The 10634-nt window shown below is 38.7% G+C and overlaps 1 long non-coding RNA gene across 2 annotated transcripts in view; it reads right to left on the reverse strand.

Annotated features, from left to right (window-relative positions):
- The window catches only part of LOC111098073, a 137125-nt gene extending 127323 nt beyond the window's left edge, over window positions 1–9802 (reverse strand). Inside the window, exons 1-2 of one of the 2 annotated variants that reach the window (XR_005366864.1) lie at window positions 9226–9802; window positions 4868–4970 (exon numbers count right to left, since the gene is read on the reverse strand). This is a non-coding gene — a long non-coding RNA (uncharacterized LOC111098073). The remainder of the gene's footprint in view (window positions 1–4867; window positions 4971–9225) is intronic. The other variant, XR_005366863.1, reaches the window with a different exon arrangement.
- Between the last annotated feature and the right edge of the window lie 832 nt (window positions 9803–10634).

Consider the following 10634-nt stretch of genomic DNA (forward strand, 5'->3'; position numbering starts at 1 on the left):
ACCCACAACAGAAATTATTACATTATGATTGTCAAAAATATAGAGTAATTCACAAGGTTTACAGGTAAGAACCTTCTCCCAGAATTTCTCAGTAGCTCTGTTACTGATGCCCATGGGCTGGTCTATTTTCCCCATGTTGGATTTTGGAGCTGACATTTTGCTGCATGATATTGAGGCTATGAACATTCAAAATCCCTTACAGCAACATCTTTAAAATAAACTTCATCTCCAAGTGTTTATGCTCTGTCAGGAAACACATTAATTTTCATGACTCTGAAATTGCAGAATTTCTTTAGAGAGACAAAATCCTTTGTAGACTTCATGGTACCTGGAAAACATGGGTACACCTACTCTGCCCCAGAGTGTTACACCCACAGAATAAAGGTCAGTACTGTCCTCAAGCTGACCTTATATTCCTTAAGGACTCCTCACTGTATTTCTATGAGTTAAGAATTTAGGACTCCAGAGGCAAAACTATACATTTTTTCCAGGAAGGAGAATAACACACTTCCAGAGTTGACTAGTCACAAGTTAAAAGAAGCATTGGCAACATGAGAAAGTCCAGAAAGTAATTCATATGGTGAAAGGTCTAAAATCAAGTGAATATGGGACTCGACTGAGGAATCTCAATAAAGACTTGAATCAAAATCTCAAGTTTGAGGAATCTTGAGAAGAGAGAAGTTTAGCAGGATTATAAAATTCAAATATCAGAAATATACATATAAAATGAGACCAAAGGGAAGAAGTTGCAAGGAAGCAGATTGAGCCTGAAATTAGGCATATTTTCTAGCACTTGAAAATAAGCTGTTGAAAAAAATTGTTTTCAGCAAAGTAGGAAAATTGGAAACCATGCTTGATGTAGTAAAGACTACATAGCATCGACCAATATCCCATTTAAAACACTAGAGGCATTTCCATTCAAATCAGAAATAAAACAACAGGGCTTATTGTTGGCACCATCATCTGGCATTATTCTATAAATTCTAGCGTGATTGAAATATGAAAACAAAAAAAAAAGAAGAAGATGTATAATCATGGGAAGGAGGTGACAAGCTATTATTTGCAGATGATATGATTTATATTTTTACCCAGAATCCCAAGCAAATCAAATGAAATGCTATTTAAACTAATAAGAGTTTAGGAAGATAGCCAAGTATAAAAAATGTAGAAAATCAATAACTTGCCTATATATCAGTAGCAATGAATTAGAATATAAAATGGAAAATGATCCTATTAATAATGAAATGACAAATGTCAATTTCTTGTAAGGTACCTGACAATTTGCTGTCTAAGTATAAGGGCACATAAACAGAATAAGCGGAATCCATCTGATCCCCCAGGCTCTCATTATTCCAATGGGAGCCATGCTTAGGTGGAGCTGTGCTTCAGGAGAGAGCCCCTGGCTCCATCACTTCACTTATTTATATGGAGGATGGGGCGGGGGTGGAGTGGGTGGGGAGGGGGCTTAAGAGGAACCCAACTGACTGTGCAATGATGTGAGCTCTATGTGTTCTGGGAAAGAGCCTTATTAAAAAAAGGCAGAAAAGTGAGGCATCCTGATGTCAGCCAGGAGACCTTAAAATTCAACACTCTATCAAACAGAGATATTGCTGCCCTATTGTTGAGCCAGCATAGACCTGCTGATAGCTCATAGCAAAGCCAACAGAAAGGGGCATGAGACTGCCTTAAGGCCATTGGACAAAGCTTTTGTCCCTCCTCCCAAGTAAATTGCAAGACCATTAAGGAGAAGAATAATTTTTCTGTGAGGTATTAGAGAATATTTCAATAAATATATTTATTCCATCTATTCATTCATTGCCTGAAAAATATCTTTTGATGCCACAAGCATGATGAATTGGAGACTAGTAAGAAAAGTACCAATAATATGCAGGAAAGAAATGATAAAGCACTAGCAATGGAGATGGGAGAGGATGGATTCAAGTAATATACTAGAAATACAATCAAAAAGAATTCTTTGGGATTATATGTGCATGGTGAAAGAGGAAGAGAAATCAAGTAAGACTTCTGGGTTTCTGGCTTGAGCAACACAGGAGGTGGTGAAGTCGCTAAGGAGGTGTTTAGGGGAAGGGAGTTCAAGAGTTCAGTTTGAATGTAATAAATTTAAAGAAGTTGTAAGACATCTTAGAGGAGCTGTCAGTAGGCAGTCACCTATAAGAGCCTGAACTCCAAGGAGAGTTTAAGATAAAAATATAAATGGCACTGTCAGCACATCAATGCTTTACTCCAGGAAAAGAATGAACAGTTTAGGTAGTGGCTCCAAACTGAGTTACAATATCTGCCGTAGCTGTGTAGTAGCATCGATGTACTATTTACTGAATACTTTTTCCAAAACTCAACTAAAATTCTCACTGAAATACCCACTGTAATCTCTTTCAAAGTAGTGATATCTGTGAAATTTCCTGTTTAATATGACAGTTATATTCTAGTTTAACATGCATATAAGATTAATTTCGATTCCACCAGGAGAATGCATATCGCAATCAAGGGAATAATGACATGAAGAACAGGAAACACTGAGAAAGAATGTAAGAAAATCTAGGACTGACTAGAAGAACTTGAATATTTAGAGTTGGGATAGAAGAAAACTTTGTAAAAAGTTTGCAAAGATTGAGCAGCTAGAAAGGAAGAAGGTAAACCAGAAGACCAGAGTGGAGTAGGTATTATAATATGCCACCAAATACCCCTGACTGAAGGATCTATCCTTTCTTTCAGGAAATTGGCCTCAGCTGGAGAGAGGTCCTTACCCAGGGCCACACTCCTTCCTCAAGAGGCAACCATATCCCATGACATCCACATCCAATGATTGTCCAAAGTGTATGAGCTCTCCCTCTTCCTCTACCCCTCTCTACTGCTTGCATGTGCTCTCTTTCCCAAAATAAATATTTTTTTAAAAAGAAGTCATAACATAATTATTGATGGAAAGTCTCAGTAATTACAAAAATGTAAATTTTCATCAAATTAATGTGGGCATTATTTGGAAGAGGAAAAAACAATTGATCTAGCTGGAAAATAAACAAGTGAAAAAACATTTTTAAAAGTCTCTGAAAAAGAAAAATATTGAAAAACTTTCCATTTCTCTAGAATCTAGATATTAAAACACACTGAGGAGCTACTATTAGTCATACAATATAGGGTTGTTAACAAAATTAAACAGATTAAGATAAATGAAAGCTCAAAATGGACCCAAATCAAATGTATACAAATACATAAGTATAAGCAAGAATTACCCATGCAAATGTGAGAGGTAAGTGTTTTCTGGCAAAAGAATTCATATGTTCAAGGGCCCCAATGTTTGAGAAAAAACAATTTAACAAACTGAAATTTATTTTATCTAGGGCTAAAACAAAGAAGCATGGTGTGGCATAAGAGAAGACAAAAGAGGTAGTCATTGCAAGAGCCTACTTAACTCTGTAGGTACTGAACCATAGACAAAAGTTTGGATTTTATCCTACTGGCAATGGGAAACTATCTAAGGCCGTGCTGTCCAACATGGCAGTCAACAAACCCACGTGTCCATCATGTACTTCAAACAGAATTAGTCTGAATTGAGAAATGCTGCAAAAATAAAATACCAATTTTTTAAATTGTTCATATTTAAAAGTATATTTATAACACATTAATAATTTTATGTTGATTATGTGTTAAAATCACAATATGTTGGTTATATTGTATTAAATATAACATATTCTTAAAATTAATTTCTTCTCTTTTTTTAGCCTTAAAACTAAGTTCACCTCTCTTTTGAATGTAACTACTTGAAAATTTTAAATTACTATATATAGCTCACATTTATGGATCATATTATATTTCTATTGACGAGGACATGGAGACTTCAAGTCAGAAAGTGAAATGATTAACTTAGCATTTTTGTTTATTTTTTTTAAGATTTTATTTATTTATTTGACACAGAGAGAGCATAAGCAGGGGGAGCAGCAGGCAGAGGGAGAGGGAAAAGCAGGCTTCCGGCTGAGCAGGGAGCCAATGCCAGTTTCAATCACAGGATCCCGGGCTCATGACCTGAGCTGAAGGCAGATGCTTAACTGACTGAGCCACCCAGGTGCCCCAACTCTGCATTTTTAACAGACCTCTCTGGCTTCAGTGAGATTCATCCAGTGTCCTCTCATTTATGTGCATGCTGAGTTCTTGACCTACACTTCCTCTTCCACATCTTCTGACCATCCCCCATGCAACATCTTCCCTTCTTTTTCATTATGCTCTTAGCAAAAGTTTTATCCTAATATACAGGCAGGCTATTTGCATAGGATTTCAGGTATTTGAATTTTTTGTCTTGTTTTGTCTTTAATTGTAGAAAGTAAAACTTTATCCCTTCAAGAAAGAAGGGCAAGATGGGGAAGCATGGAAGACAGATATACAATATATCATGTAATATCACCTCAGTGATATTGCTGAGTGCTCCCTACCCAGAAAACTACCACCGAATGATCATTTCCCTGTGTTGGGCAGTATCCTCCCTACCCCCCAAGGGCAATCATCCCCTAAAGACTGCTCAATACTGAATCTGCTCTTTCCTCATCAGCAGTGCCCATGGTTCCCAGGAGCCTCTGCTGCCCATTCCCGCTAATAGAAATGTCCTGAGGTAAGAGATTTATAGGAAAGACCCCTCTTCCTTCATTAGCTTAGAGTATTTCCAGCAGTTAACTTCAGGGAGTTCAAGGGTGACTTAACTAACCTAACCTTTACGAGCAATGGCCACAGCTTTTTATCATAAGCATAAACTGTTGGAGATTGGGGGGGGGGGGGGGTTTGACACTTGATGACAGTGGTCATGGAAGGTCTATATTAACCTCAAGTCTTAAGAATATCAAGTAAGTATTCAGGCACCTACCCCTCTCCTTAGCTCATATAATCTTCATGTTGCTCCATTGTCTTTGGAATTTCACAACTGTGTAGATTCCTCATAGGTACATCTATTAAATTTGATTTTTCTCCTGCAAAAAAATTTTTTTTTAAAGAATACCAAGTAATTAGTTTCTCCTAGATGATCAGGTAATTGTACAATAAGCTTGAACTTGGAAAAGTCAACGTATATGAAAACCCAGTAACTGATCTATAGCTCATGTTTGATAATTGCTATTGAATCTGAACCTGCACTGCCTTCAAGGGACCATCACTATCAGTTATGACCATTACTTAAAGGGCTAGGGGCTTATGTGGGAATAACTAATTCTCTGCATACCTGGGGCGAGCCAGGCTGTGTGGCTCAGTTTATTTTTTTTTTAAAGATTTTATTTATTTATTCATGAGAGACACACAGAGAGAGAGGTAGAGACACAGGCAGAGGGAGAAGCAGGCTTCATGCAGGGAGCCTGACGTGGGACTCGATCCCGGGACTCCAGGGTTAGGACCTGGGCTGAAGGTAGGCGCTCAACCGCTGAGCCACCCAGGGATACCCGTGGCTCAGTTTAGATCAGTGATCTCTAACTGCTGATCTTTAAATCTATGGCTCTTTTTGTGTTTATGTGTTAATGTTTGTTGAACTAACCATAAAAAATAAGTTAGCGGCACTTTGACTTTTAATATTAGAATTCCCAAGTCAAAGCTGATAGTCAAAGCAAGAGGACTGCAAGCATAGAGGGTGGAAAGCACAGGAACAAAGACAATGACAGAAAAATGCCTAGTAATAAACACAGAGTGCTCCGGATAGATGAAGAAATTCCTTTGTAAGCATGCTTTACTCCAAGTCAGATTAGTTGGACTGGCATTTATTTTTATGTAAACGGTAATCTCTTTTTTTTATTTATTTTTTAATGTTTTTTTATTGGAGTTCAGTTTGCCAACATATAGCATAACACCCAGTGCTCATCCCATCAAGTGCCCCCCTCAGTGCCCGTCACCCAGTCACCCCATCCCCCCGCCCACCTGCTCTTCCATCACCCCTTGTTTGTTTCCCACAGTTAGGTGTCTCTCATGTTCTGTCACCCTCTCTGATATTTCCCACTCATTTTCTCTCCTTTCCCCTTTATTCCCTTTCACTATTTTTTCTATTCCCCCAAATGAATGAGACCATATATGTTTGTCCTTCTCCAATTGACTTATTTCACTCAGCATAATACAGCTGATTTGCATATGACACAAACAAGTCCAATTCTTAAAAAAGAGAATAACATGCCACCTTGACAGTTCACCAAAAGGGATCTTTTAATTGAACTTCTGGGAGAGAGAGCAGGGAGTGGCTCCAGCCTTGCACACCAAGACTGAGCCTCCTCTTGGATAGCTATACAGGGAGATGGCAGGACAAGAGGTGACAGTGAAGCATCCTGAGGACTCATCAGCAACATGAACAGAGTCCAAACCATCTGCCTTGCTTTTCCCTTGTGCTTTGCCTAGGAGCTGTGGACAATGATGATACTCCTGGCCACAATTACTATTCATTATTCTATACCACTCTTCCTGGCTATTAATCCCAAACCTTTTGCTAGATATTTAAAATGGGTTCTAATTCAGCTTAACAAATCTGTGATTACTATTAATTTATCTGGTTGTGAACTTGGAGGTGACCAAACCAATATTAAGGGACCCAGTGGGGGTGCCTGGGTGGTTCAGTCGATTAAATGCCCAACTCCTGATTTCGGCTCAGGTCATGATCTCAGGGTTTTGAGATCAAGCCCTGAGTTGGGCTCTGCACTAGGCATGGAGCCTATTATGGATTCTCTTTCACACTCTCCCTTTACTCCTCTGCCTCAAATAAATAATAAATAAATATATTTTTTAAAGGACCCACTCACCAGATGCCAAAGTGTACCAGACACTGGATATCTGGAGATCCAAAAAATAGCAAAGACACTCTCCCATCTAGAAGAGCTTACATTCCAAGTGTCCATTACAGTATCCATGTAAGCATGCCAAAACAGAGATTTTCATCTCCCACCTCGTTCTTCCCTGGTTTCTATGTCCCTCTAATCAGAACATTCCATTGGCACCAAACCTGGTATTATTTATATGTTTGTAATTTTCAAACCCTGAAACTGGAAAGATAGCTAATTTACTATCTGCCTCTCCACCATGCTCCAGGAGGTTTGGATTCCATAAAGACACACCAAATAAACCTATATTTAAGATAAAATAATCCCCTGAAGAGTTTCTTATGATCACCTGACTAGAGCAGCCTGGTTCTTAACCCCTCACTTCACTTTCCATCCCCAAAGCCCTGACTTTCTGCTAGTTATTGAACTACCAGCCTCAGGGCCTGAAAATCAGAACCATGGCCCTGATCACAAAGCTCTGTTCAACAAAGACTGTTCAAAGCCATAGAACGCTCTGGCTCTTTCATAATTGTAATAGATATTGAAATGAAGCACATTCTATTCTCTCCACAAGGAGAGTTTTTTTCCTTTTTTCTCCTTCAGTTCAAAGACTCCTCCTGGTACCCTGATAGCATAATAATTTGCTTTTCTTCCCTATTTATGCATGCTTATGGACACAAACTCCTCTGTTTTTGTCCTATTTCAATAAAAATTATTGACACAAACTTTACAATGAATGGCTCTGATATAACCGATTGTTCTCTCGTTGAGTAATAATACTCATAAAAAGAAATAGAAGGCACAAGAAGAATCAGAGAGTGGGCAGAAATTGGAATCGTAGAGGGAAACTGTTTAGCATTTATAACTTCCATAAACTTAACCTTGTATTTGTGTCAGCTACTTTATAGTTTTCCAATTTACTTTTTAATTGAGTCCTTTTTTTTTAGCCCCGTTTGGAAGATATAACTCTAAGTCGTCTCTCAAAACCACCCCACTTTAGTTCAGTTCAATTGATCGTTGCTGGTATTTATTATTCTTGTGCCCAACATACATCACTTTCCATTTGGCCAACTGCAAATGCAATTTACCATGCATCAAGCCACTTACACAGCAGATCTGCATTAGTTAATATTTTATTTGGAGTGATCCTTTCCATGTTTGCTGTTAGCCCTGATCACTGTCACCCACCATATTGTTCACTTTATAAAGACAGAAAGAGTGACTCAAATGAACTGATTTACTGGCTGACTACAGGTTAACCGTGGGATGTGAGGCTGTTGTTAGAGGCCCATAAATGTGAGTTAACTGAACTGACTCTGGTCCCACACTCTTCAAAAATCCTACAGGAAGGTAAAAATTGCCCTTCCAGGCTTCTTTTCAGAGTAGTCTCCTGGAAATAGCCTGGAGTTGGAGAGATCTAGTCAGGGATCTGCTACTCTCACATTCTGTGCCTTAGGCTCTTTTCTCTAACACTGCTTTTTATCTATCACATGATCTTGGAACTCTGTGAGAATGCCTCCCAAGGAGAAGTTTCATTGTCTTTTTTGAAAAAGTGAATCAAGAAGACCTGGTCAACCCACAAAGAGAGGGATCAAGTGAGTAGCAAGAAGGGAGAGATGTGGAGCCAATAGGGAGTCTTAAAATTCCAGGAAAAGACAATTCAAGAAACTGGAGTGGGAACAAGCACATAAGTAGCTTAATTTAGACTCATAGGTACCCAAGCTCTACCTAAAGAAAACAGGCATCTGTTGATCCTGGGTGTCATGTCTGCCATTTTCAGTGCATTCAGAGAACTAGATAAAAGTTAAATGGAAAGGGATTTTAATTAAGTACTTAGCTGGGTGCTGAGGATCTTTGATAAATGGGGCAGACACACTCTCCACCATCTTGGCTCTCAGAGTCAAAAACTTTGTAATGTAAAGACTGGAGACACAAGTTATTACCACTATTATTGGTGGTATTGAGATGAGATCGGTCCTAACTCTTTCTGCTAGGAAATACTTAATTCTTTTGAGGTTTTTAAAGAAGTGCTACTAAAAGAGATCGTGCCATTGGGAAAGTGCCATGTGACCAGTCTCTCAGTTTTTAGGGACTTTTTTCAACCATTCTTCCAGCTTCAAATCCTAATCCTAACCCTCTCACTTAGAACATGCAACCACCTTCTAATTCTTACTCTATAAACATTCTAATTTCTACACAAACTGCAAAAATTTGTTTAAAAGATATATATTTATCTGAAGATACCTTGATTTCTCTTTACATGGGCAAAGTCCCACTGAGACTTAATCACTCTTCCGATGTGTCCATAGAACTTTCCACATGTATCTGTTACAGAGACTATCTGATTGCATTAATTATTTCTACTCACTCTTTGAGGACAACAGTTATGTCTTAATTGTTTTTGTATCATTGTCACCAAATGCAATTACCAAGCACCTACCATGTGACAAGCACTGGAGATAGAGAGATACAGAGATGATTATGTTCCCCAGCTCATCATTAGGTGGGCAGACATATCTGTAAACAAATAAATGCAATCATGTGTGATCAGCTGTATCATTTAGCACACTGTAGGCTACAAGGAACACAAGTGTTTAGAAATAAACTTACGGAATAAAGACATTTCCTTGTCCCTTTCATCTTTATTTCTTTTCCCCATTTTCCCTTTCATTCTCATATTCCCTTCACTTCCCACTCTGGGGCATAGATGCTAGAATGTGAAGAAGCAAGGTGATCAGCAGGGGCAGCATGGAAGGGGCAGAGGGAAAAGATAGGCGTAGTACTTGAAAACTGACCAAAGAAGTTAATTGATAGAGCAAATAAGGAAATACATTGAGGATAATGGAAGCCAGGTTTCTTACTCTCTGAGAAGGTATTTTACAAGCTTGGAAAAGGAAAGGCTAGAAAGAACTTTGAAGTTGTAGATGGGGATTTTAAGCCTCAGTATGAACTTATAGACTTTTCCATATTCAGATTCAGATAAATATAGGAACAGTTTGATGTAGATGTGTGTATCCATGTGCACATATATACATATTCACATTTACACAATTCCTAACTCAGTCCTCCGAGAGGGTCTAGATGCAGTGACACCCTGGTGCCAAGGATCACATTGAAAATCCAGATGGGGGATCCCTGGGTGGCGCAGCGGTTTGGCGCCTGCCTTTGGCCCAGGGCGCGATCCTGGAGACCCGGGATCGAATCCCACATCGGGCTCCCGGTGCATGGAGCCTGCTTCTCCCTCTGCTTATGTCTCTGCCTCTCTCTCTCTGTGTGACTATCATAAATAAATAAAAAAAAATCTTTAAAGATTTCATTTATAAAAAAAAAAAAGAAAAGAAAATCCAGATGGTAGTTTCCAAATTCCATCCTTCATTAGAGTCTGATCAGAGGGAGACAGGAGGCAGGCCAAAATGAAGAGTCATACTGTAAAATGATAGACCTATATCCTCTAAGACTACTGAGGACATGGGAGACAGGAAAAGGCCTGAGGAAATGTTCCAAACTGAAGGAAACTGATGAGACATGACAACTAAATGCAAACATGCTCTTGGATAGTATCCTGGACCAGAAGGGAACAAGAAGCATCACTGGGACAGTTGATGCAGACTAAAGTTTGACCTCAGTAAGTGCCTGTGAGTTGCTATTTAAAGATTTAAAACTATAAGACATTTCACTCAACTGTTTTTAGCACTTGCAGAAGTCCAGTTACAAAGCTTTTATTTTTCCCCAAACATTTGTTGCCTTCACATAGATGAACAGCCAACAAAATATTTTTAACTTACACATATGATTTCAAAATTATTGTTTCTGTGAACATTATCCCAAAGCCTCACTGTAATTGACAAT

The sequence above is a fragment of the Canis lupus genome, chromosome 11 (assembly GCF_011100685.1).
Source record: "Canis lupus familiaris isolate Mischka breed German Shepherd chromosome 11, alternate assembly UU_Cfam_GSD_1.0, whole genome shotgun sequence".
NCBI classification, from domain to species: Eukaryota; Metazoa; Chordata; class Mammalia; order Carnivora; family Canidae; genus Canis; species Canis lupus.